Raw genomic sequence first — 26,740 nt, 5'->3', positions numbered from 1 at the left:
TCTGAACTTTCTGGCAATAAATTCTCATTATATTAAAGCCATTTTGAATTGAGTTTCTGATTCTGAATGAAATTAATCAACCTATTTTTCCTGTGAGAGACAGCATAGGTTGAAGCTCATCTCCTCCTATAAACCCCTCTCTCCCCTTCAATCACCTTGTGTCTGTGACCCCATAGAGCCCCATCCTACCATCATCTTAGAACAAATCATCTACCGAAATGATCTGTTTCTGTGTCTCTCATTAACCCTAGACTAAACTCAAAGGCAGAAACCCTGTCTTACTCATCCTTGTAATTCCAGCAGCTATAAAATGCCTGGCATTAGTAAATGTTTGTTGAGCTGAAGTAAGCTAGGCAAAATAATTTATTCATCTGCAGTTCGAATTGGCTGAGATTTTACTGTGTTTCACATAATGAATTTGAAGTATGTGAAAAATGTTCTATTTGTTACAATCTTGACTACTAATGTTTAGAAAAATGTGGGAATCAATCCAAAACATTACTCAAAAATAAATAAATAAATCCTTCAAATCATATTTTGAAACCACTTCAGAATACATACCAAAGGTTCCTCTTACAGACAATGAGAATAGAAGAAACAGTCCAGAAAAGTCATGAAAGTTTTGAAGGTCTGAACAGAGCCAACAAGAAAACTTCATAAAAGCAATGAGATTTTAGGAGATATTTCAATGACCTAACCATGAACCATACCCAAAGAAGTGCTTACCACATGCTTGATATCATATTAAGACCTATAAGAAATTCAGGACAACAAGATTAACTAAACTGTCATTTATTGAGTACCTTTTATAATCTGGCCTTGTGCTAAACATTTAACCATTTTATTTGCTATAATTTTCAATAACTCTAAAAATTAGATAATAGTCCCATTTTATACATGAAAAGACTAAAACTCACAGAATTTAATTTTTAATATCAAAGAATTAGAAAGTGACAGAATAGCATTCCAATCAGCATCTATTTAGCTCTATTATATATCACTGAATCACTGGAAGGCAAAATTTCCATCCACTTTTAAAAAATCACACATAATAATATACAAATCTAAATGACATAAAGTTACTCTCCCTGGAGAGTAATGCATAAGGAGGATAAGGTCTGGAATCATAGAGGCTTTCTATGGGTACAGTTCAGAAAGAACCACAGAAGTCATCATTTGCATAAAATAGACTAAACGCTATAGGAAAGCAGTGTTTCATTATAGTGAACTTCCTGAGAAAGATTTCATGATAAAGGTAGGAAGAATTGTGGACTGCAGAGGCCAGACAAAGGGAATAGGAGTCAAGGTAAAAAACACAGAAATTTCTGGGAGAGAAAAGGAACACATTATACGAAGATGCAGAGTCACTTAGATTTGATCCACAGTATAATGAATCAAGTTTTATCAACAGAGCATAAAAGATAAAAGCAATCGATCAAAAAGATGACAACAGCTGGGCACAGTGACTCACATCTATAATCCCAGAAGCTTGGGAGGCTGAGGCAGGACGATCATGAGTTTCAAAGCCACCCTTAGCAACTTAGCAAGGCACTTAGCAATTGGGCGAGACTCTGCTTCTAAATAAAATATAAAGGGCTGTGGATGTGATTCAGTGATTAAGCACTCCTGGCTTCAATCCTCAGTACAAAAAAAAAAAAACTAAGATAACAATATTTTAATGATACTTCCTCAAAAAATATGCTTTCACTATATAGAAAAAATAATTATGAAGGTTGAAGATTTCATCAGAATTTAGACATTTATTTTATTAATCTTAAGCAAAGAGAAAAAATAACTTGTGATTTGAAATATCATTTGTAAGATCTGGAAACAAATTGAGAAAGGACCTTTTAAGACCATTTTTAAAGGACTTTGGAAATTAGTGTTTATTTTCAAAAACATAATTTTTTGTGCCTATGGGGATGGAGAATGAAAGCTGTAAAGTCCCATTATGACAGCCTCATGAAATGAGTATTTATTAAATAGCATACCTCATTTCCTTGTGTTAAAATATCATGTAGTCAAAGCTTTAACATGATACATAAACTAATTATATTCTGAAATGACTGCTGGATTAACAGTTTTCTCTATTAAATTATATAGTCTATTCACTAAAATGGTGTGTAGAAGGATGTGTGTATGGGTGGGTCCCCAGTCCAGAAGTTATTTCTACCATGCACGACCCAGAGCATTTTCCGTAATTCATTATTATGGCAATGAGGGCCCCATAGGGGACACTCCCGGATGACATTTCCTCATTTCTCTGTACCCTTTCCTTTCTTGTGCAATCTATGCAAGAGAGCAAGTGGAATGGCATACATGAAAGAAGACTACCACTACTCAGTATGCTACATGTCTTCTGAATCTATGCTCATATTTCTTCGTTGCAATGAGAAAAAATACAAGGAAAAAATGCAAACATGACCTGTGGCCAAGCATATATTGCAGTTCAGCATGCAGCTGTCAAAAATACTTGGTCTTTCTCCAAGTCTGAAAAACAGCTGTATAGATAGTCAAAAAGGCAGACAGGAAACATCAAGAGAATGATACATAGGAATAGAAGAGTCCAAAAGTCTGTAGAACTTCCTCTCTTTTTATGCAGCATGGAAAAAATTTTTGTTGTTGTTGTTACAGAAAAACTGAAATACTAACTCATTAATCTTTAGTGCAAACCTTATTCAAAAATGATACAACATGTTTGCTATGAGCAAACACATAAAAATGATCGGAGTAGGGTTCCAATAGATACTGCCTTAAAAACAACTAGTAGGTGGATTTCTAGAGCTTGCAGGGTTATAAATTTGCCATTACATATCAGTTTTATACTTTTCATTTGTATCATCATACAAATAAAACTATCACCATTGTTTTGAGATACACACTACTCTCTAGCTAAGCTTAATCATCAGTAGTAATTTGAATAAAAGAGCTAGTCTTATTACTCTTTCAAATTCTTTTTGTTTGAACATTTTCAAAGTAACTTGTGCATAATAATAATAATTCAGAATCTAATTTAGATTCTATGTTTAAAAGCATCAGCATAAATAAACAAGTTATTTTAAAACCCTAAGCAAACACAGGAAATCAACAAATAGAATGCATGCATCGAGCTAAATAACTAATATTTTAAATTATGTACCGGGTAAAAGTACACAAATTCTCAACTACTATTCAAGTGTTACCTCAGTAAATAACTTCATGAAACTAATTACTTTAAGACTCAAGAAAATAAACATTGGGTCTACATACTAACTCTTCCTATGAACTTGTCTTCTGACATTTTAATGTGTCTCATTTTAATAGCAAACTTTAATAGCTTTACAAAGACCACTACTGTGTGTTTCACCAAGCTATTTATCACAGCCTTTCCCTCTAAACTGTGAACAAGGTTAATAATGTATTATAAGGAAAAAACAAGCACTCGTTAAATTAGCATTATATGTGATAGATTCAGTATGAATGCAATGTTAAAAGTCTAAAAGAAGGTCCTAAATGTTATATCATCACTTGCATCATAAAATAAATATTGGAAGAATTATTTCAACAGATAAAATGATCAAGTTTTAACAACATCCTCCATGCAAAAAAATCCACAAATTTGCGACCCTCAAAAAGTTCAGTGAATGCAAGAGGAAAGGCACACTCATACATTGCTGATGGGACTGCAAATTGGTGTGGCCAATCTGGAAAACAGTATGGAGATTCCTTGGAAAACTTGGAATAGAACCACCATTTGACCCAGCTACAGGGACACTGTCACATCAATGTTTATACCCGCACAATTCACAATACCTAAACTGTGGAACCAACCTAGATGCCCTTCAGTAGATAAATGGATAGGGAAACGGTGATATATATACAAAATAGAATATTACTCAGCATTAAAGGAGAACAAAATCATGGCATTTGCAGGTAAATGGATGGAGTTGGAGAATATTATGCTAAGTGAGTTTTAGCCAATCCCAAAAAAAACAAATGCCAAATGTTTTCTTTGATATGAGGATGATTTAATTAAAGGGTGAGCATGGGAGGAATGGAGGAACTTTAGATAGGGCAAAGGGGTGGGAGGGAAAGGAAAGGGACATGCAGGTAGGAAAGATGGTGGACATCATTACCCTAAGTACATGTATGAAGACATGAATGGTGTGAATCTACTTTATATACAATCAGAGACTTGAAAAATTGTGCTCTATATGTGTAATATGAATTAAATTGCATTCTGCTGTCATATATAACAAATTAGGATAAATAAATTTTAAAAAGTTCAGTGAAAATGAAGAGGCAAATGATTAAATATTACAACCATATAAGAACTGAGAAATATTAAAATTATTTAAAAGCTATCAGAGCATGATTAACCATGTCTAAAAGAATCAGGGAAAGCTTCAGAAAAAAGATAACATGTGGGTCTTGTAGGTTAAGAGAGAGTTGTCAGGCAATGAGAGAAGTAAAAGCAGATGGCACACCCTGCACAGAGACATAAATTATAAAAGAGCTGGTTGGAGGGCGTTAGGAGAGAGGCAATGGATGGAAGGACACACAGACAGCTAATAAAGATGACATGCTTATCAACTGATAAGCATCTTTATTTCAGTATTGAGAGCCCTATCAGTTTCCTCATCTATACAGCAGTAGTACAGAGAGAATATTACATGATGCTGTTATAAGTAGTAAATAAAATAAAGATACACATTGCCTTAGAACCTGGTAAGCATGCCAGGTAATTGTAATTGTTATTGTAATTGTTATTGTAATGGTAATTGTTATTGCTAGGCTGATCTAAAAAATATTATGTGAAAAGCTTAAAATTCAAGGGGAAAAATTTCTACAAAGAAAAAAAAGGATGGACATGGACACACACACACACACACACACACACACACACACACACAATCAGAAATTCATCTTCTTTGCCAAAGCAAGGAGGTTTTAAGACCTTAATTACTATGGGAAATTTCTCAGAACTAAAGTCTGTGTGAACCCTTGGTTGTTCAAAATGTGTTTCCATCTATTTTCAGTTTATTTTCCTCAAAATAGCAATTTCCCTAAATTAACTAATTAAATCACTAAAGAAGTATATTGTGAGTGTGCCAGAAACCTATCTGGGAGTGGAAGATGAGCTGACAGGCAGTGTCACCCTCACCACCAGGACACACACTCATTCACATATTTATTCATAGACTCCCTCTCCCTCCCTCCCCACTTTCACTCTTCCTTCTCCCCTTTTCTTTCTCATACTGATCTTTTTTTTTTTTTTTTTTTGCAGAATCACTCCCTATATAATATATGAAACTCAGATCAGATGATATCATACAGAAGAGGCCATGTACTCGGCATTCCTTTCTTCACCCTCTTCCAAAGGAAAAATTCTTAAGGGATGTATATAATACTAGGGTATAAATTTAAAAAAAAAATAACTAATTTCCAAGTGAGATAAATTTCTCAAAGTAATACCCAATCATAATAACAAACCCAGAGAGCACTTCCAAAACATTGAACAATAGAATTTTTTTGGCGGTGGGGTGGAGGATACTGAGGATTGAACTCAGGGGCACTAGACCACTTAGTCACATCCCCAGCCCTATTCTGTGTTTTATTTAGAGACAGGGTCTCACTGATTTAGCTGGCTTTGAACTCACAATCCTCCTGCCTCAGCCTCCTGAGCCACTAGGATTTAGGTGTGTGCCACCATTCGGGCTAAACAATAGAAAATTTTAAAAGTACCTCTTCAGAGCTATGGATATAACTCTGAGGTAGAGTGCTTGCCTAGCATGCATGAGGCCTTGGGTTCAATACCCAGTGCCCAAAAAAAAAAAAAAAAAACTTCGTTTTGTAAAAATATATTCCTCATCTGTAACCTACACTGAACTATGATCAATTAATTAAAGTTATGGGGAAAAATAATAGCCAGGAAATTCCTGGTCTAAATTCACATGATTTCAACAGATAAATCAAATGAATTATGAATAATGACAATAGCTTTAAATTTCCTGAACTGTCAATTCCTATCAAGAGTTCAATGTGCCATTTAACCACTATTTGGTCTATTAAATTTCTCTGGTTTCTTCTAAAGCAAGCAGTTAAAAGGCTATATCTTTAATAAATGTCATAAGAATAAATATACCAAAATAATCATCTTCAAATACACATGCAACTGTGCTGTCAACCCACTCAAAACCTTTTTGGAAGTACTCCAGTATCTCCAGGGTTAAATGCCAATTCATAAACAAGACATTCAAAGAACTCCTTGGTTTCAGTACTTCCTGCCGTCCAGTCCCACCAGCCAAATACTCCACATAAAATAACTCTGCCATAAGTGCTTTTATATCTTTTCTCATCTAGTTCACATTTCCTTCAGATTCCATTCTCCAATCTCAACTTCACAAAATCCTTCTACACATTCTCAGCCCCCAATATACAATACCACTACTTCCACATAGCATTTTCCAATTCTACCCTCCCTCCGTTCTTCCATAGTATAGTTTCCAACACCCACTCTTAGTACTGAAAAAAATTTTCCTGATGAGCTAAAGTGGATACATCTTCCCCCCACTTCCAAAACTGACGCATAAATTTCTTGACAATAGAGCTATTTGAATTATTGTCTAGCCTGCAACTTTGAACATAGCCCCTTATTGGTGCTCCAAAAATAGATATTCAATTACACCAATCTTTTATCAAAGTAAGAAACCATGTCAAATATTAAGACTAGATACCAGGATGCCCATGATCATTAAGACAATCACAATGTTCCATAATACATCACCATATTCACATGAAAACTCCTTAAGTCCTGGCATTCTATTTTATTAACCATGCTCACACCCACCATTCCCAATGGACTCTAGTAAACTTTTGGGTTTGGGGGCATGACTCAGTTTGCCTAGCATTCTCAAGGTCCTGGGTTCAAACCCCAGTACCAAAGAAAGAAAGAGCCTCATACAAGAAAATAAAGGAAGGGCGGGGTAGGACCCAAGGAAACCATTCAACTATAAAGAATGAATTATGGAACCCCAAGTGGATACCAAAGGAGTAGAATGATCCTTCAATCCATCCATATTTTATAGAATTCTGACTTCAAAATATACTCAGATTAAATCTTAAAGATTTAGTAATTATTAGAGCATAGGTACAAAGTTTTCTTCTGGCTAATACAAAACAGAAGATTATCTGGGGCCCAGTAGTGCACACCTGTAATCCCAGAGGCTGGGGAAGCTGAGGCAGGAGAATTGAGAGATCAAAGCCAGCCTCAACAAAAGCAAGACACTGGGGGAAATCCAAGATGGCGGGCCAGAGAGAGGCAGCATTCTGCATAGCTCCAAGACCCAGGTCACAACTAGTGGGAATATTGCTTTGCTGAAAGTGATAGAGAACCCCTCCACAGCTGATGCTGCGCATGAATCACAACCACCTCAGTGTTAGAAAACTACTACTACTACTCACCCATGCAGGTCTAGCGGGTGCCTTAGAGGGACCATGAACATCAACACCAGCAAAGAATTCCCAGACACCACTCCCACAAGGGACACTCAGCCCCTACCCACGTGTAGAAACTCCAGCTGCCACTCCCTTGTGGACCCCCATCTACTAATGTGGGGCTCACCACCCCCCCGCCACTGTCACCTCCATCTTGGGACTCGGCAGCTATTGCCATAGTCTCCTACTCACAGTAGCCTTCCTGCACCTGGGGACATCATAGGCTCTAATGACAGCCAACAGTTACAACACCGCACACACAGAGTTCATCTCTGAATGCATCTGACAATGCCATCGCTCAGCTCCCCCCACCCGACCGCACACCCCACTATTGAAAGCAGCAGTCTCCATCTTGGGTCACCTCCATCACCATCTTTAGTTGGGGCAACTACCAGTTTGGAACACTGGATAGCCAGGTACCCATGGTTTTCTAATTTCCCAGAATCCCTAGCAGCCACTAACTCAGCAGAGTGACTGCCCTATTCAAAACTGCCCTCCACAACAGGTGCGCAGCCACCACAGTGCAACACACAAGACTCCCAGAGAGAAAGATTCCTGATTAGGAAGTAGAAAGGGAGAAGTTGAGGGAAATACACTTTAGAGACTAATTTAGAGGGCAGGAACTGTGAGGTCTACAGGCAAGATAAGAAGATAAGACCCAGCACCCACATCACAGGAGCAGATGGCAAAGGAGATCCTTGAGGTGCAGTCTCCCAGTGGTATAAGTGGATGTCATACTCCACTTATAGGTGCCCTGCATCCAAGACCAACCCTCACACCCTGGTAATCCCCACAGTCCTGAGGGCAGAGATACCAACTAAGAACAGACAACCCCACCTATTTATTGGATGAGAAGGGAAGCAGGAAAGATATTAATCTCCAACCAAAACAATCCTTGTTCCTTCCTTTAAGACTTTTTTTCCTTTCTTCTCCCTCTTTATTTTCCCATCCTTACATCCCCAACATATGTGAAACCGAGTACTTTTCATGAATTAGGATATTGGAGGACTGAGACAACTGAATAGTATATTACAGTTGTGTTGTATATTCTTTCTTTTTTGGTTTGTTTGTTTTTTCTCTTTTTCTCTCTCTCCAATTTTTACTATTTTGACATTTTTTATTTTTCTTATTATATATGTGTGTTTGTCTTATGTACTCTACAGTCTTCCCTCTTGTCTACCCAAAATTACTACCTCTCTATTCTCCTGCTACTAACCTTCTTCTTTAGATTTCTCTTTCACAATTCTTTTTTTTTTCTACTTTTTAAATCATTTTACTCTGTTTATAACACACATTAAAATTAGCAGAACTGTTCCATGACAGATAAGAAGAGATCTGTCACACAAGGAAATGAAGATTTTCATAAAGCTTGAGGAGAGAAGTATCACAGTGAAACAAGACTGCACTAACATCAGACAACAGCGCCAAGGTTTGTAGGTAGGAGCAAAGGCAGCTCCACTGTAGTTGGCTTAAGACCACTAATGTTCCCTAAAGGATATGTCCTAAAATGCTTGGTAAATAGATCATGTGTAACACAATGGAAATGGAACAGCATGACACTTCAGCAACTAAATCCTGTAAGTTACTGGGAACGTTTTACAAATCCCATTCACCTGTGATAAATAACTGAATTATGAGTCTGCAAAAGTAACCCCATAAGTGGACACCCAGGTAAATTTTATGACCAGTGAATTTCTTAGGCCAAAAAATAGCCACATGTATCAAACCTACACTGAATTAAACTGGAACCAGTGTTGGAGGTTTCTGAAAAAACAGAGCAGGCAAGATTATTCAAACAGAAGATCCTCATCCTCCTCCTCAGCAAGAAGGTTAGCAGGCTCCATCACCACTCCAGCTGCTTTCCATTGCTCCAAGTCCTTCTCACATTTTTACTTGAGAATCTTGTTCTTCTCCTGTATTTTCTTTAACCTATAGAACTCTTCTCACTCTCTTTCGTCCAGCTCTGTGATGATATAAGCAAGGGTGTGTTCAATCCGGGAAATGATGACATGTGCAATGGCATTCACACACCTGTTAGTTATCTTAATAGCTTCATCCAGAGTCACAAAGGAAGTCTGTAGTGAAGCTAGTTCCACCAGTAGTTCCACTGCTTTGGCATAATTCCTTTTTAATATAGCCAACTGTTCCCCACCTCTGGTTAAACTAGTTAGTTCATAACTGTCAGTTTCTTCATGGTAATGTTCAAATACTGGTAAAGTAACACCTGCTACATTGCCTTTCTTCGCTGAATCTTCACTTGGGCTTTATTTACATTTTGAGTAACTGTGGTGCTGAAGTCCCCTGCTGTGAACTTGGCCTCAGATAGTGAAAAGGCAGCTTCTGTCATCACTTCACCCATCAACATTTTAGTCTCTATTATCTTCTTCAGGATCTGTCAGAATCGAAGAGTTAGGGCATCAGATTTTTTTTCAGGAGGTTTCGGCCTGTTTGTGCTCTTTTTTTAAACAAGCCTTCAAGATGGTCTGTGCCATTCGCGAGGAAAAGATTTCGATCTGTTCTTTGCCCGACATTCTGAGGCTGACTGTTCAGCTCGGATCCCGGCCGGGCAATAGAGGGTGCAAGAGCTCCAGTACTGGCCACCACCGTCCCTTCTTCAACCAGAGTCAACGATTGTGTCACATGACCCCTCGGGTTGCTAAGAGGTAGCAGGGATACCCATTTTTCACTTCCGCTTCCAGAGATGTGAGGGAGTGGGCTCTCACAATTCTTAAGATATAGTAACTGTATATCCTCATCTCTTACCTCCTCAACTTATCTTCCTATACCTCACCCCCGATTCTTTGTCCACCATCAGAAACTGTAAATCCTTTTTTAAGCCTACTGCTTATATTGCAGATAATAATTGAATTCACCATTTCTGTACATTGTGACCAAACTGTAAACATCTTAATAACAATTATTTGTTTTTAAGTGGTATTTTGTTTATATTGGGATCTGTTAACATTGTCCTTCACATCAAAGGAAAGGTATTGGATTCCTACAGGGGCATTATAAGCCTATAGAGTAAAAATGGTAATGCCCTGGATCCACAAAGCTAGACAGAAAGACCACAGGCAATATGAAAAGACAAGGAAAGAAAGTGCCCCAAACAAATCAATATACCACATTATTAAAATCCATAGCAAGCACAGCAGAAAAATCACAGAGAAGGAGTTCGGGATGTACATAATTAAAATGTTCTGTGAATTAAAGGATGATATAAGAGAGCAAATACAGGCAGCAAAAGATCATTTTGACAAAGAGCTACATAAACACAGGAAGCAAAAGATTACTTCAATAGGGAGATAGAGGTTCAAAAAAAAATCCTTGAAATGAAAGAAACAATATACCAAATTAAAAGTTCAGATGAAAGCATCACCAACAGATTAGACCACGTGAGAGATAGGACCTCAGACAATATAAAATCTTGAAAAGAATGTAGACAACATAGTGAAAATGGTAACAAATCATCAGCAGAACTTTCAAGAAATATGGGAAAACATAAAAAGACCAAATTTAAGAGTTATTGGGATAGAGGAAGGAATAGAGTTCCAAACCAAAGGAATGTGCAATCTATTCAATGAAAAAATATCAGAAAATTTTCCAAACATGAAAAATGAATGGGGAAACCAAATTCAGGAGGCTTATAGGATTCCAAATGTACAAAATCACAACACATCCACAAAAAAAGGCACATTATAATGAAAATGCCTAACATACAGAATAAGGAGACAATATTAAAAGCCACAAGAGAAAGGAATCAGATTACATATAGGGGGAAACCAATTAGGTTATGTGCAGATTTTTCAACCCATTCTCTGAAAGCTGGAAGATCCTGGAACAACATATATCAACCTCTAAAAGAAAACATGGATGCCAACAAGAATTTTGGATCCAGCAAAATTAAGCTTTAGATTTGATGATAAAATAAAAACCTTCCATGATAAACAAAGGTTAAAAGAATTTTCAACTAAAAAACCTGCACTACAGAACATCCTTGGCAAAACATTCTCTGAAGAGGAAATGAAAAAAAAATGAAAATCAGCAGAGAGAGGTGTTACACTAAAGAAAAAGCTAATCAAAGGAAAAGCCAAGTGAAGTTAAATAACAAAAATGGCTGGGAATCCAAATCATGTCCCAATAATAACCCTGAAAGTTAATGGCCTAAACTCACCAATCAAAAGACATTGGCTAGGGCTGGGGTTGTGGCTCAGTGACAGAGTGCTTGCCTTGCATATATGAGACACTGGGTTCAATCCTCAGCATCACATAAAAATAAATAAAACAAATAAAGATATTGTGCCCATGTATAACTGAAAAAATATTTATAAAAAAAGACATAGGCTAGCTGATTGTATCAAAAAAAAAAAAAAAAAAAAAAAAGACCCAACAATATGCTACCTCCAAGAGACTGACCTCATAGGAAAAGACATACACAGATTGAAGGTGAAAGGTTGGGAAAACTCATACCACTCACATAGACTGCAGAAACAACAAGGGTTTTCCATCCTTGTATCAAATAAAGTAGATGTTAAGCTAAAGTTAATCAAAAGGGACAAAGAAGGATATTTCATACTGCTCACTGAAACGATATACCAACAAGACATAACAATTATAAATATATATGCCCCATAAAACAAACTCTTCTCAAGTTCAAGAGTCAGACAGACCACAACACAATAATTCTGGGTGACATTAACACACCTCTTTCACCACTGGATAGACCTTCCAAACAAAAGCTGAACAAAGAAACTACAGAACTCAATAATACAATCAATAATAGACTTAACTGACATATATATAATATTTCATCCTTCAACAAGTGAATATACTATCTTCTCAGCAGCACATGGATTCTTCTCTAAAATAGACCATGTATTATGCCACAAAGCAACTCTTAACAAATACAAAAAAGTAGAGATACTACCCTGCATTCTATCAGATCACAACAGAATGAAAATAGAAATCAATGAGGAAAGTATATTGCATGAAGTTCATTCCTTAAAAGAAGAAAGAGTCAGCAAATAAATGACCTAACACTACATCTCAAAGCCCTAGAAAAAAAGAAGAGCAAATCAACACCAAAAGCAGTAGAAGACAAGAAATAATTAAAATCAGAGCTGAAATCAATGAAATTGAAACAAAAAAACAATTGAAAAGATTGACAAAACAAAAAGCTGATTCTTCGAAAAAATAAATAGAATTGACAAACCCTTGGCCATGTTAACAAAGAAAAAGAAAGAGAAAACTCAAATCACTAATATACATGATGAAAAAAGAAATATCAAAATAGACACTAAAGAAATATCGAAGATAATGAGAAATTATTTTGAAAATTTGTACTCTAATAAAATAGAGAATATTGAGAGCATTGACAAATTTCTAGAGGCATATGAGTTCCCCAAATTGAATCAGAATGATATACACAATTTAAACAGATCAATTTCAAGCAAGGAAAGAGAAGACACCATCAGAACCTACCAACCAAGAAAAGCCCAGGACCAGATGAATATACAGCTGAGTTCTACAAGGCCTAAAAAGAAGACCTAATACCTATACTCTACAAATTAAATAAAAAAAGAGGAAGCACTTCCAAACTCATTCTATGAGGCCAATAATATCCTTATTCCAAAACCAGGCAAAGACACATCAAAGAAAGGAAACTTCAGATAAATATCTCTAATGAACATAGATGTAAAAATTCTGGCAACATATCAAAAAAATAGTGCATCACAATCAAATTGGTTCATCCCAGGGATTCAAGGTTGGCTCAACATGCGGAAATCAATAAACATAATACATCACATCAATAGACATAGATTAGAATCATATGATCATCTCAACTGATGCAGAAAAAGCAGTCGATAAAATACAGCACCCAAACATTTTCAAAGAACTAGAAAAACTAGAGATAACAGGAACATATCTGAACATCATAAAAGCTACCTATGCTAAGCCCCAGGTCAACATCATTGTAAATAGAGAAAAATTGAAAGCATTCTCTCTAAAAACTAGAACATGACAGGGATGCCCTCTTTCACCACTTATATTTAACATAGTTCTTGAAACACTAGCCAGAGCAATATACAGATGAAAGAAATTAAAGGGATACAGATAGAAAAAGAAGAACTCAAATTAGCACTATTTGCCAACGATATAATTCTATACCTAGAAGATCCAAAAAATTACACCAGAAAACTTCTAGAACTAGTAAATGAATTCAGCAAAGTAACAGGATACAAAATCAACACTCATATATCAAACACATTTCTGTATATCAATGACAAATCCTCTGAAAGGGAAACAAAGAAAATTACCTCATTTACAACACCCTCAAAAAAATAAAATAAAATACTTTGGAATCAATCTAACAAAAGAGGTGAAAGACCTCTACAATGAAAACTACAGAATGCTAAAAAAAGAAATTAAAGAAGACCTTAGAAGATGGAAAGATCTCCCTTGTTCTTGGATAGGCAGAATTAATACTGTCAAAATGACCATACTACCAAAAGCACTATATGAGACTTAATGCAATTCCAATCAAAATCCCAACGACATTCCTCATAGAAATAGAAAAAGCAGTCATGAAATTAATCTGGAAAAATAAGAGACCCAGAATAACTAAAGCAATCCTTATCAGGAAGAGTGAAGCAGGTGGCATCACTATACCAGACCTTAAACTATACTTCAGAGCAAAAGTAACAAAAACAGCATGGTATTGGCACCAAAACAGACTGGCAGACCAGTGGTATAGAATAGAGGACACAGAGACTCATCCACATAATTACAGTTATATTAGACAAAGTCACCAAAAACATACATTGGAGAAAAGATAGCCTCTTCAACAAACAGTGCTGGGAAAACTGGAAATCCATATGCAACAAAATGAAATTAAACCCCTAACTCTTATCATGGACAAAACTCAACTCAAAGTGGATCAAAGACCTAAGAATTAAACCAGAGACACTGTGCCTATCAGAAGAAAAAGTAGGCCCAAATCTCCATCATGTTGGATTAGGCCCCAACTTCCTTAATAAGACTCCTATAATGCAAGAATTAAAATCAAGAATTAATAAATGGGATAGATTCAAACTAAAAAGCTTCTTCTAAGCAAAATAAATAATCAGTGAGGTGGAGAGAGAGCCTATAGCTTGGGAGCAAATTTTTACCACTCACAAATCAGAGCACTAATATCTAGGGATATAAAGAACTCAGAAAGCTAAACACATACACACACAAAAAAAAACCAAATAACCCAATCAATAAATGGGCCAAGGAACTGAACAGGCACTTCTCAGAAGATAATGTACAATCAATCAACAAATATGTGAAAAAATGTTCAATATCTCTAAGCAATTAGAGAAATGCAAATCAAAAAACTACTCTTACTCCTGTCAGAATGGAAGCTATTAAGACTACAAATAACAATAAGTGTTGGCAAGGATGTAGGGGCAAAGGCACACTCATACACTGCTGGTGATATGCAAATTGGTGCAGCCAATATGGAAAGCAGTATGGATATTCCTTGGAAATCTGGGAATGGAACCACCATTTGACCCAGCTATCCCACTCCTCAGTCTATACCAAATGACTTAAAAACAGCATACTACAGGGACACAGCCACATCAATGTTTATAGCAGCACAATTCACAATAGCTAAACTGTGGAACCAACCTAGATGTCTTTCAGTAGATGTCTTTCAGTAGATATATATACACAATGGAATATTATACATAATATACATACACAAAGAGAATTAAATCATGGCATTTCCAGATAAATGGATGGAGTTGGAGAATATAATGCTAAGTGAAGTTAGCCAATCCCAAAAAACCAAATGCCAAATGTTTTCTCTGATATAAGGAGGCTGATTTATAGTGGGGTTTGGAGGGGGATCATGAGAGGATTAGTAAACTCTAAATAGGGCAAAGGGGTGGAAGGGGAAGGGTGGGAGCCAGGGGGTAAAAAAGATGGTGGAATGAGATGGATATCTTTACCTTAAGTACATGTATAAAGACACAAATAGTGTGAATAATACTTTGTATACAACCAGAGACATAAAAAAAATGTGCTCTATATGTGTAATATGAATTTTAATGCATTTTGCTGTCATATATAACAAATTAGAATAAAAAATTAAAAAACGAGACTCTAAGCAACTCAGTGAGACCCTGTCTCTAAATAAAATACACAATGGGCCTAGGGATGTGGCTCAATGGTTAAGTGCCCTTGAATTCAGTCCCTGGTACGCTCCCCAAAAATCATAGGAGATTACTGCCAAAAAACAAAGTACCAGATAAAAGGCATTATTTAGGTTACGCCTCTGAATGTTCTCTCTTCCCAGAGCAGAACTGGTATATCATAAAAAGAAACATTGAGGGGCTGGGGTTCTGGCTAGAGTGCTCGCCTAGCACAGTGAGACCCTGGGTTCAATCCTCAGCACCACATAAAAATAAATTAATTAATGATATTGCCTCTAACCACAACTAAAACATAAATATTACAAAAAAAGAAAGAAATGTTGAGCAAATATGGGTAAGGTACCAAATGTAGAAAAAGTGTAGATAAGCAGTAAATATTTTGAATGAGAAAGGCAAGATAATAATGCCTTGAATCCTAACTCCTAGATATGTCACCTTTGGTCGTTTAACTTTATTCAGTTTGTGTACCTTATTACAAACTCCAGACCCTATTTGGTTGCTATGAAGACTGAAAGAGAGAACATAAGTTTAACTACCCAGAACAGTACTGGAAGATGGTAGAATTGTATGCCATCTTAATCCTAAACTTAGCACCCTTAACAAAAAGAACAAACCAACTTCCTTTAGCATTTATCTTGGACATAAGATAATTTAGTCCTTCAGTCTCAGTTAGGTATTCAAGGATAGAAAAGATTTCAGAAGCAAACAAGGCCAACGGTGACCAGGAAGCTAGAAATTGGTTCAATTCAAAATTTCCCATCTTGATTGTTCAAGTACTTGTTAAAGCACTGATTCCCAGGCTTTTAAATTTCACTCTCCTATAAAACTTCAGCAACTACATTCATCATAACATTGTCAATTTATGAACTGCCCAAACAGGTTTTTTTTTTTTCCAAAAAACAGGCTATCATCACCAACAAAATAATACAAATAAATAGGAAGTTTGTTTTTTTTAAAGTCAGTAAAATTTCAGCACAAGTACAGCTGATGGGTTCTCTACATTACTCCTAGGCTGGAGGATCCTCCTGCCTCAGCCCCCTGCCCATGCCACCATGCCCAGCCTAAATACAGACTTTCAACTGAAGAAATGTTAGCTTTGTTTAAAAAAAAAAAACTCACTAAATTAATCTTTTTTTTTTTCATTATCTTAAGACCATTCAAAACTTTCCCGGGGGAACAGCATTTTAGAACCATTTGCAGCACTAACCAATTTTAAAGAACTCCACACCAGCACTTAGGAACTATTATTAGAAAGATATTAGAAAATAAGGACAATATTTTTTCCTTTGCAGAAGCAAAGGACAAACTGGCTGTAAATCTTATTCAAGCCTAAGTACGGAAACAAATCTTTTTTTTTTTTTTGCATGTTCTCACTTATTTTTTATTTTATTTTATTTATATATAACAGCAGAATGCATTACAATTCTTTTTTTATAAACACTACTGTCCAACTTCTGGAAACAAAAAGTGAGGCAAAGGCTCCCTCTGCTGACAAGTAGACAAAGAAATCCTAACAGGTAGCAACTTTTTTTTTTTTTTTTTTTTTTTTGGTACTAGGAATTGAACCCGAGGGCATTTAACCACTGAGACACATCCCCAGCCCTTTTTTATTTTTTATTTTGGGACAGGATCTTGCTAAGTTGCTTAGGGTCTCAATAAGTTGCCTAGGGTCTCACTAAGTTGCTTATGGCCTCACTAAACTGCCAAGGCTGGATTTGAATTTTTCATCCTCCTGCCTCAGCCTCCCAAGCCACTGGGATTACAGGCATGTGCCACCACCATACCCGGCCAGCAACAGAGATTTTAAAAATCTCTCCAATACTGATTGGGTACTGCATGTACTTTTACTATTCTCTATCAAAGACTACTTCATGCTTTCAAACACTAGAATATTATTGCATCAGATAGGAATATGAAAGACACATTTAACTAGGTATTGCTCCTTATAAATTGCCTTACAGGCATGTAGTGCAAGCCTGTAATTCCAACTACTAAGGAAGCTGAGGCAGGACAATCCCAAGTTCAAGGCCAGCCTCAGCAATTTATCAAGACCCACCTCAAAATAATAAGCAAAAAGGAACTGGGTTCAGGGCTGGGGATATAGCTCAGTTGGTAGAGTGCTTGCCTTGCATGCACAAGGTCCTGGGTTCAATCCCCAGCATCACAAACAAAAAAAAAAGGACTGGGTTTAATCCCAAGTACCATAAGAAAAAAGAACCAATGAATCTTCGTAAACCAGTTTTCAAATTCACTGGCTTCTGCTCTGGGCTTTACCAAACTATGATGCAGAAAAATTAAACGAGGAAGGCTAAAGAACTGTGGCAGATTTTAAGAGGTTATAAGGAACAAAGGCAGCAATTTCTAAATGCACTGACAACCTTATAGAAGTCCAGTGAAATTAATAGAACCAAATTGTACTTCAAAATTAACAATTCTTGTTTAACAAGCGCTGGCCTACACATTATTAATACATTTAAACCTAGCTACTATCCAGTAAATTGGGAAGGTCAAGAACTATTGTCCTCATTTGACTGTGGAGTGAACTGATGTTCAGGAAAGTTCTATGATTTCTTAAAGGATTCAAAGTAGGTAAGTAGCAGGGCCAGACCTTACCATTCTCTATCTTCTAATCTCCATACTGCTTATCCAACTTAATGTTATGCTTACAGTAGACACATAATGAAATCCATTTCTGATTCCAAATTTAATGTGGCCATCATCACAACTGCACTTTGTATGATATAAGAAACATGGAATCTAAATAGTAAATGTTAAATGTTTCAAATATTTCACTTGAAGAGATTAAACTTGATTGAATTGCTCACTGAATTTTTTATAAATTGCTTGCAAAGATAATAAAATTAATTAGTAAAATAAGTAAAGGAGAAGAATGACAGATAATACCAATTCTCCCACTAAAATGCCAGAATAAAATGTTTGTTCAAAGCAGCCTTTTAAAGTACATCAATACATTGCCCAACAAATTCAGAAGCCAACAACTAAGTGAAGTAAAACCTACAAAGGTAAACAGCCCTTGAGACATTTCCCCAAACCAGATAAACTTAAGGTTGTTTTCATCTTCTCAAATGATATACAGAAAGGAAGAAAATAAAGGAGGTCCGCCTTTAAGGGAATCTAATAGATCCTTACATTGTCTCCATCCCACAGTATAAAGCTAAGGCCACAAAGAACTCTACCCCTAATGTAAGGAGAATTCATATAAGTAAAAAGTAAAAATTTGATCAAAAGACGTCTAACTAGTCATACAAATAAAATAATCTACAACTGTAATAAAATGCTATTATGATTTGGATATAGAAGGTCTCCCAAAGGAGACCTTCATGTGTTGAAGATTTGGTCCTCAGTTGTTTTGTTTTGTTTGGGGGGGGGGGGGTGTTGGGGGAGAGGTGATCAGGGATTGAACTCAGGGGCACTTGACCACTGAGCCACATCCCCATCCCTATTTGTATTTTATTTAGAGACAGGGTCTCACTGAGTTGCATAGCGCTTCACTTTTGCTGAGGCTGGGTTTGAACTCACAACCCTCCTGCCTCAGCCTCCGGGACAGCAGGGATTACAGGCATGCGTCACTGCATCCGTCTCTGCAGTTGTTTTAATTAGCTTTTTCATCACTGTGACTAAAATACCCAATAAAAACAACTTAGAGGAGAATAAGATTATTTGAGGCTCATGGTTTCAGAGGGCCTATTCCATAGATGGCTGACTTCACTGCTCTGGATGCAAGGTGAGGCAGCACATCATGGGGATGGGGGTCAGGGAACTGAAAGCTGCTCAGCTCATGAGAGAGAAGGCAGGGAGGGTGAAGGAAGAACAACACTTCCAGGGCAACTCCCAGTGACCCACTTGCCTAGTTACCACCCAGTCAGGCCATTCAAACTAGGATGGACTGGTTAGGTTACAGCTCTGATCATTTTACCTGTGTATATTCCTGCCTTAACAGGAGTTTGGGAGAATACCTCATATCCAAACCTTAACACCCATTCAGACATGGGGATTTGGAGAATTGAATGGATCTTGGAGCTCTGATCTCATCAGCCCATCACTGATAGATTCGTGATTTGATAGCATTATTGGGAAGCAATGGAAACTGTAGAAGGTAGGACCTAGTTGAAGGAAGTGGTTCTTTCAACATATCTTATCCCGTGTGTGTGTGTGTGTGTGTGTGTGTGCGCACGCGCACGTGTCTGTCTCCCTTCCTTTCTCTGTTCAGCCACCATGAGGTAAGCAGCTCTGCTCCACTCTGTCCTTCTGCCATGTTCCACCACCTCAGGCTCAGAAACAATGGAGCCAGCCAACCATGGACTGAAACCTCTGAAACCATGAGTTCAAATAAATCTTTCCTCACATAAGATTGTTTACCTAAAGTATTTAATCACAGCAAAATAAAGCGGATTAACACAAATGTCAAACAAAATTCTAACATGATTCTTTTTCAAAGAACTCAACTATTTTTTGAAGTTCAGGGGAAAGTGGAAAAGAACAAGATAACAAAAAAAAATTTTTTTAAAAAGAAGAACAATAGGGGCTGGGGATGTGGCTCAAGCGGTAGTGCGCTCGCCTGGCATTCGTGGGGCGCTGAGTTCCATCCTCAGCACCACATAAATATAAAAAATAAAGATGTTTTGTCCACCAAAAACTAAAACATAAATATTAAAACTCTCTCTCTCTCTCTCTCTCTCTCTCTCTAAAGAACAATAAAGAATAATTAGTCCTCCCACATAGCAAAATATACTGCACTTTTTTTAAATGATACAACACTCTTTATATAAATACATTATTTATAGACAAATCAAGGAAATGAGTAAGAGTATAAGATCAAATTAATAACTATGGGAATTTAGCATATGAGAAAAGAATATTCATAAATGGTGGTTAAACAAATGGATATGTATTTGGGGAAAAATAAAATCAAGAGGTCTATATGCCCTAAATTAAATATAAGAGAAGATATGAAAATACCTTAGAATATAAATGTAGGAAAGGTCTTAATAAGAACAATTTAAGATCAGATGTCATAGCAAAAGATTAAATGTTTAACATCATTAAAAAATAAATCATATGTACAATTCAGCAAATGAAGTTAACAGTTAAAGACAACCTGCCACATACAGGATGAGTGCCCATGGAAGATTGCTTAATCTTGTCAAACCTAAATTTTTTTCATGCCTATAATGACAATAATGACCTACTGTTATGGTTTGTATATGAAGTGCCCACCAAAGACTCATGTGTTGAAGTTTTGATCCCCAATGTAGCAATGATCAGAGGTGAGGTTTTTAGGAAATGATTAGATCATAAAGGCTTCTGAACTTTTTAAAAATGATACTACCTGATGGTGGCCAGATATTATACATAGCTGATAAAAGAGTAAATTGGGCCTATCTCTGTACCATAAAACAATTTAAAATGTGTATCAAATTTTTTGTACAGCTAGACATGGTTACACATGCCTGTAATCCTACCTACTTGGGAGGCTGAGGCAGGAGGATCACAAATTCAAGGTCAACCTCAGCAACTTAGTAAGAACCCTGTTTCAAAATAAGAAATTAAAAGGGCTAGAGATATGGCTCAGTAGTTGTGTGGCCCTAAATTCAATCCCCAGTACAGAGAGGGAGGGGATGAATTAGATTAATGTGGTAATCCTAAAGAGAAAAATCTCTTGCATTCAGTTTATTTGATCAAGATTTCTGCAAGCTTCTAGAATCTTCTCACAACTTCCTCTAATATTTAATCCCATCTCTCACCCTGCAAAAACACAAGTCAAAGAAGTGGATCAAGGACCTAGGCATTAGACCAGAGACCCTGAGCTACTAGAAGAAAATGTAGGCCCAACTTTCTATCATATAGGCTTGGCAACTGACTTCCTCAACAAGATCCCAAAAGCACAAGAAGTAAAATCAAGAATCAATAAGTGGGATGCTATCAAACTAAAATGATTCTTTATAGCAAAGGAAACAATCAAGAACATGAAGAGAGAGCCTATAGAATGGGAGAAAATCTTTGCTATATGCACCTCAGATACAGCATTAATCTCCAGGATATATAAAGAACTCAAAAAACTTAACACACACACAAAAAAAAAAAAAGAAAAAAAAACAATAAATAGCCCAATCAACAAATGTGCAAAGGAATTGACAGACACTTCACAGAAGAAGAAATACAAATGGTCAACAAATATATGAAAAGATGGTCAACTTCACCAGCAATTAGGTAAATGCATATTAAAACTTCACTGAGATTCTACCTCACTCCAGTCAGAATGATAATTATCAAGAATACAAGTAACCATAAATGTTGGTAAGGATGTGGGGGAAAAGGTACACTTATACATTGCTAGTGGGACTGCAAATTGGTACAACCACTCTGAAAGGCAATATGAAGATTCCTGAGAAAATTTGGAATGAAACCACTATTTGACCCAGTTATCCCAATTGATATATTCCCAAGGACTTACAATCAGCACACTACAGTGACTCGATGTTTGTAGTAGCTCAATTCACAATAGCTAAGCTAAGGAACCAACCTAGGTGTCCATCAACAGATAAATGGATAAATAAAATGTGGTACATATCCACAATGGAATATTACTCACAATAAAAAAAAATGACAGTGTAACTTTTATCAGTAAATGGATGGATCTGGAGACAATCATGCTGAGTAAAATAAGCCAATCCCAAAAAACCAAAGGTCAAATGTTATCTCTGATATGCAGATCCTAACACACAACAAAATGGGAGAGAGGGAAGAACAGAGAAGTTAAGTGGAGTAGATAAAGGGTAATGAAGGGAAGAGAGGAGGACAGGAATAGAAAAAAAAGGAATGAAATGGACGTAACTTTCTGATATGAATACACAACCTAGGCTGGGTTTGGACATAACTTTCTGATATGAATACACCACCTGGGCTCAGCAGTAGAGCGCCCACCTTGCATGTGCAAGACCCTGGGTTCAATCCTCAGCACCACATAAAAATAAATGCATTGCTTTAAAAAAAAAATACACCATCAGTGAAAATCCATATCATGTGTAACTGGAAGAATGGGATCCTAATTAGAATAAGTCATACTCCATGTACTTATAATATGTCAAAATACACACTACGGTCTTGTATGTCTAGAAAGAATAATTGAAAAATTTAAAAAGACTTTTGTAAATGTCTAGAATGTTTCAACAACTGCCTCTAACCTCTACCACAAGATCAACAAATACAAGTAATATTAATTGTAAATGCTAAAATACATGTCATGTCAGACCAATGGGATACTCACATATGAGTTTTACTCTGAGTCTGTTTATTTATGCAGAGCAAAACAATGAAAAAACACAGTCTATAATTGCAAGTTTTAGAAGCAATCTCAATGACTAAATAAATTATGAAATATCCATATATGGAATTCTATATACCCCATATAAGAACATAGATAGGTCTGTATGTTTGGACATGAAAAGATGTCCATGTAAATGAATTGTGCAACTTATAGACTAAATATATAGTGATATCATTTATGATTTATTTATGTAAAACAAAATGTGTTTGTAACTGCATTGAATAATGTATGTAAGTAAAGGGTTGCACTCCATCTTGGGAGAAGAGTGAGATTTCATTGAGAGAAGGAAATGAAAAGGGCTTTCAGTTTTTATTTTTTATAAAATAACAACATATTAATTTTAAGGCTGGGAATGTGGCTCAGTGGTATTGCCTGTCATGCATGAGGCCCTGGGTTCAATACCCAACACTGCAAAAAGAAAAAAAAAAAGGATTAGCTTTATACTTTTAATAAATGTATAAAGAATCATTAAAAAGAAAAAAGTATTAGCTTTATATTTTTAATAAATATATAAAGAATCACTAATAAGCTGGGCATGGGAACACATGCCTATAGTATCAGTTATTCAGAAGGTTGAGGAGAGAGAATTGTTTGAGTCCAGAAGTTGAAGATCATCCTGGGCAGCATAAGAAGATATCTCAAAATAAAAAAATATTTTAAAAAGGAAAACAAATTCAGTGATTAATTTCTTAAAAATTAAGAGCATTAAATGGACAAGGGGGAAGCAGGGGGAGGGGATCATGAACTGAAATCGAATTCCATGCATGTATGAGTCTGTTGGGATGAACCAACTACTATGTATAACTAGAAAGCCCTAATTAAAAAAAAATTTTAATTATGATATATGTTTTACTCCTCACACTTCAGATAGAGCCCTAATATCCAAAGTATACAAAGAACTCAAAAAATTAAACAATAAGATAACAAATAACCCAATCAACAAATGGGCCAAGGACCTGAACAGACACTTCTCAGAGGAGGACATACAATCAATCAACAAGTACATGAAAAAATGCTCACCATCTCTAGCAGTCAGAGAAATGCAAATCAAAACCACCCTAAGATACCATCTCACTCCAGTAAGATTGGCAGCCATTATGAAGTCAAACAACAAGTGCTGGCAAGGATGTGGGGAAAAGGGTACACTTGTACATTGCTGGTGGGACTGCAAATTGGTGTGGCCAATTTGGAAAGCAGTATGGAGATTCCTGGGAAAGCTGGGAATGGAACCACCATTTGACCCAGCTATTGCCCTTCTCGGACTATTCCCTGAAGACCTTAAAAGAGCGTACTATAGGGATACTGCTACATCAATGTTCATAGCAGCACAATTCACAATAGCTAGACTGTGGAATCAACCCAGATGCCCTTCAATAGATGAATGGATAAAAAAAAAATGTGGCTTTTATACACAATGGAGTATTACGCAGCACTAAAAAATGACAAAATCATGGAATTTGCAGGGAAATGGATGGCACTAGAGCAGATTATGCTAAGTGAAGCTAGCCAATCCCTAAAAAACAAATGCCAAATGTCATCTTTGATATAAGGAGAGCAACTAAGAACAGAGTAGGGTCGAAGAGCATGAGAAGAAGATCACCATTAAATAGGGTCGAGAGGGGGGCGGGAAAGAGAGAGAGAAGGGAAATTGCATGGTAAAGGAAGGAGACCATCATTGTTATACAAAATTATATACAAGAGGAAGTGAGGGGAAAGGGGAAAAAACAAGAGAGAGAAATGAATTACAGTAGATGGGGTAGAGAGAGAAGATGGGAGGAGAGGGGAGGGGAGGGGAGGGGAGGGGGGATAGTAGAGGAAAGGAAAGGCAGCAGAATACAACAGACACTAGTATGGAAGTATGTAAAAAAGTGGATGTGGAACTGATGTGAATCTGCAATACGTATACAGGGTAAAAATGGGAGTTTATAATATGCTTGAATCAAATGTATGAAATATGATATGTCAAGAGCTTTGTAATGTTTTGAACAACTAATAATAAAAAAAGAATAAAAAAATAGGTAATCATAAAAAAAATGTATGCATAAAATGAGGTAAAAGGAAAAGTTTAAATTAGACTGGAAAAACAAGTTTTAGTGATCTATTACACTGCATGGTGGCATAGAAAGTAAAAACATATTGTATATTTCAAATTTACTATAAGAATAGATTTTTAACATTTTCACCACAGAAAACTAAGGTGGTGAAGTGATGGATATGTTAGTTAGCTTGATTTAATCTTTCTAAAACGAATACATGTATTAAAATGTCACATTGTACCTCATAAATATACATAATTATATTATTTGTCAATTAAAAATTAGTAAACAAATAAAGCAATCCTACTAACATATGGAATAAATAAACATTTTTTAAAAGATGAGGTCAATTTATATTTATTGACATGACAAATAGTCACAATATATTTATAAGGCAAACCATTTTCTTTAAAGTATGTATATGGATATAAATGAATATATAAATTCTGAATTAACAATCATAATTAATCAGAAAATTTAAGTGTCCTCTGTTGTAATTACTTTGTATTCATTTAACTGTACTTTCTAATTTATAAAGAATACAGTGGTTATATAGCAATGAAAAATACTTCATAAAGTACTTTCATTACACAAAAAGGGCTCTATACCTAAAATTCATGAATAAACTCTAAGCCAGTTTCTAATCAAACAAAGTAAAAAATAAAATGATTATTTACCTAATTTTATATAAGCATGTGTATGCTGATGTGTACTTGGAGGAAACTGCTAAGTATTTCCGATAAAGGTTGAAAATGTGAATTGCCCTATACTCACCTCTGCATTTCCCCTTCACTTCCTGTATGTGTACCCACAACCTCAGTTACTTTCTTTATCAGTGCACAAACACTTCCATCTTTAGTCATGTGTATAACTTTAAAAGTCCAATGAATTTTGTCAAACAAAAAAGTTATCAGTAAAGCCAACAACTTAATTTAACATTTTCCCAACAGAAGTTGCTACATTTTAGTGTACCTTTATAAAACTCATAAAACAAGCGTTATAATGAAAAAGAATGCCACAAAACTATTAAGATGATGAGTTTTAATCTTTTTTAATGCACAACGGGCATTTTTTAAATCCTGAAGCTCAAATGTACTATAAGTTTATAAAAGAAAACTCTATTCCCAAGTTCAAAATTCTCATTGCTTAAAAGTAATAATAAATTCCCTAGTGAAACCTGGGTTCTGGTTTTAATTAGAAATAAATGTGCTAAGATTGCCACCTTCTGCTAAAGAGAAAGTCAGGTTCTTCATGACCTACCTCAGGTGGACTTTCAAAGGACCTCAGATTATAACCAGTCTTAGAGAAAGGGAGGACAGGAAAATATATATTCTTATGTGGAAAAATTAAATGAGACTATTTAAAATAGTCAATGGTACTTTAAATGCAAAGTGGTCATTCCCACAAAATAAAGCATACTCTTCTTTGGGTCCATGTTCTGAGATAATAAGTATAATAATTTCTTGATGACATTTTCACATCTAAATATCAGTACACACTTCCTCTAATTAAGCTCAACTATACTTGTCACACATTAAATTCAAAACCAAAGTATATTTGCAATACTAAATTCAAGTAGAAAACTATATTATCAAAACACTAATTTCATTACCTTCCATTTCAATTTATGTGTTTTTATACACACATATATGTACACACACATGTACATATACATGTGT

General features: G+C 35.9%; 1 protein-coding gene and 1 pseudogene across 7 annotated transcripts in view; both read right to left on the bottom strand.

The window, feature by feature from the left end:
• Positions 1 to 26,740, bottom strand: part of Bbs9 (Bardet-Biedl syndrome 9) — a 498,145-nt gene that overhangs the window by 375,726 nt on the left and 95,679 nt on the right. The window lies entirely within an intron of this gene.
• Positions 7,874 to 11,145, bottom strand: LOC131424800 (V-type proton ATPase subunit D-like; annotated as a pseudogene).

The sequence above is a fragment of the Marmota monax genome, unplaced genomic scaffold (assembly GCF_021218885.2).
Source record: "Marmota monax isolate L192 unplaced genomic scaffold, Marmota_monax_Labrador192_F-V1.1 WCK01_AAM20220418_F8-fsc00107, whole genome shotgun sequence".
In the NCBI taxonomy this organism is placed as follows: domain Eukaryota; kingdom Metazoa; phylum Chordata; class Mammalia; order Rodentia; family Sciuridae; genus Marmota; species Marmota monax.
Note: the sequence above shows the minus strand (reverse complement) of the source record. Positions and strands in the feature narration are given on the sequence as shown.